We start from the raw sequence: 2,500 nt of genomic DNA on the forward strand, positions 1-2,500 counted from the left end.
GGCCCTGGTGCGGCAGGTTGCCTCGACCACCATCGGCAGCCTCGACCACCATCGGCACACGCTGGGCCCTGGTGCGGGCGCTTGCCTCGACCACCATCGGCACACGCTCGGCCCTGGTGCGGTCGGTTGCCTCGAGCACCATCGGCACACGCTGGGCCCTGGTGCGGCAGGTTGCCTCGAGCACCATCGGCACACGCTGGGCCCTGGTGCGGCAGGTTGCCTCGACCACCATCGGCACACGCTGGGCCCTGGTGCGGGCGGTTGCCTCGACCACCATCGGCACACGCTGGGCCCTGGTGCGGGCGCTTGCCTCGAGCACCATCGGCACACGCTGGGCCCTGGTGCGGCAGGTTGCCTCGAGCACCATCGGCACACGCTGGGCCCTGGTGCGGCAAGTTGCCTCGAGCACCATCGGCACACGCTGGGCCCTGGTGCGGTCGGTTGTCTCGAGCACCATCGGCACACGCTGGGCGCTGGTGCGGGCGCTTGCCTCGAGCACCATCGGCACACGCTGGGCCCTGGTGCGGCAGGTTGCCTCGAGCACCATCGGCACACGCTGGGCCCTGGTGCGGCAGGTTGCCTCGAGCGCCATCGGCACACGCTGGGCCCTGGTGCGGCAAGTTGCCTCGAGCACCATCGGCACACGCTGGGCCCTGGTGCGGTCGGTTGCCTCGAGCACCATCGGCACACGCTGGGCGCTGGTGCGGGCGCTGGCCTCGACCACCATCGGCACACGCTGGGCCCTGGTGCGGCAGGTTGCCTCGATCACCATCGGCACACGCTGGGCCCTGGTGCGACAGGTTGCCTCGAGCACCATCGGCACACTATCGGCCCTGGTGCGGGCGGTTGCCTCGACCACCATCGGCACACGCTGGGCCCTGGTGCGGGCGCTTGCCTCGAGCACCATCGGCACACGCTGGGCCCTGGTGCGGGCGGTTGCCTCGAGCACCATCGGCACACGCTGGGCCCTGGTGGGTTTAGGCACATCTTCAAATTTCTGCCATGCCAATGCCATTTTTATGGCTTGTAAATTCATACAATGGTCCCCTAAGCCTTCACGTGAAGTTTCGTTGGAAGATGACTCGTTTTCTATTTTTCACGATTTTCGAAACTTTTTGCGGTTCGGGATTTTTTAAAATTTTTTTATAAGGATTTTTGGCCCCAAATTTTGTAGGCATGATCCTTCTATTTTTTTTGGCACGCACAAAAAAATTCAGCTAAAAACTCGAAGTAGAGAAGATTTTGTGACCGTTTGAAAAAAGTGTCCCCATTTCAGACACTTTAACGGCTACTGGTAGCAAACCTGTAAAATCTCAAATGCTCTTTAAGGGGGTGTGAATTCTCAGAGGTTTGATGAGGGATAGGGGGCCAACACAAGGCCAAGTACCAGCACCCATCGCACATCATGTGCGCACACCCCCCCGGCCCCCCTCCCAATCGCCGGAACCCCAATGCCGCCGGTCAGGTTCTCCGGCGGTACTCCGGCGATGCTCCGGCGATGCTCCGGCGATGCTGTCCCGAGTGAAAAAAATGCGGCACCAGCACATGCTGGAGCCAAGCATGGGCACCGTGGCTCAAAATCGAACTTCGGCCAAGGCCTCGACCATCAATGGCACATGATGACGCATGGTGATGGCACATGCATCGACCATCATCGGCATAGGCTGCCCTTCGGTACGGGCACTTGCCTCGACCGCCATCGGCACAAGCTGGGCCCTGGTGTGGGTTGTTGCCTCGATCACAATCGGCACATGCTGAGCCTTGGTGCGGGCGGTTGCCTCGAGCACCATCGGCAGACCCTGGGCCCTGGTGCGGCCGGTTGCCCCGATAACCATCGGCACACGCTGGGCCCTGGGGCGGGCGCTTGCCCCCAGCACCATCGGCACACGCTGGGCCCTGGTGCGGGCGGTTCCCTCGACCACCATCGGCACACGTTGGGCCCTGGTCCGGGCGGTTGCCCCCAGCACCATCGGCACACGCTGGGCCCTGGTGCGGGCGCTTGCCCCCAGCACCATCGGCACACGCTGGGCCCTGGTGCGGGCGGTTGCCCCCAGCACCATCGGCACACGCAGGGCCCTGGTGCGGGCGGTTGCCCCGAACACCATCGGCACAAGCCGGCCCTTGGTGCGGGCTCCTGGCTCGACCACCATCGGCACACACTGGGCCCTGGTGCAGGCGGTTGCCTCGAACACCATCGGCACACGCCGGCCCTTGGTGCGGCCGGTTGCCTCGACCACCATCGGCACACGCTCGGCCTTGGTGAGGGCGCTTGCCTCGACCACCATCGGCACACGCTGGGCCCTGGTGCGGGCGCTTGCCTCGACCACCATCGGCACACGCTCGGCCTTGGTGCGGGCGCTTGCCTCGACCACCATCGGCACACGCTGGGCCCTGGTGCGGGCGGTTGCCTCGACCACCATCGGCACACGCTCGGGGTGGTGAGGGCGCTTGCCTCGACCACCATCGGCACACGCTGGGCCCTGGGGCGGGCGCTTGCCCC

The sequence above is a fragment of the Durio zibethinus genome, unplaced genomic scaffold (assembly GCF_047325235.1).
Source record: "Durio zibethinus cultivar Kanyao isolate XHJ-2024 unplaced genomic scaffold, ASM4732523v1 HiC_scaffold_387, whole genome shotgun sequence".
Lineage (NCBI taxonomy): Eukaryota > Viridiplantae > Streptophyta > Magnoliopsida > Malvales > Malvaceae > Durio > Durio zibethinus.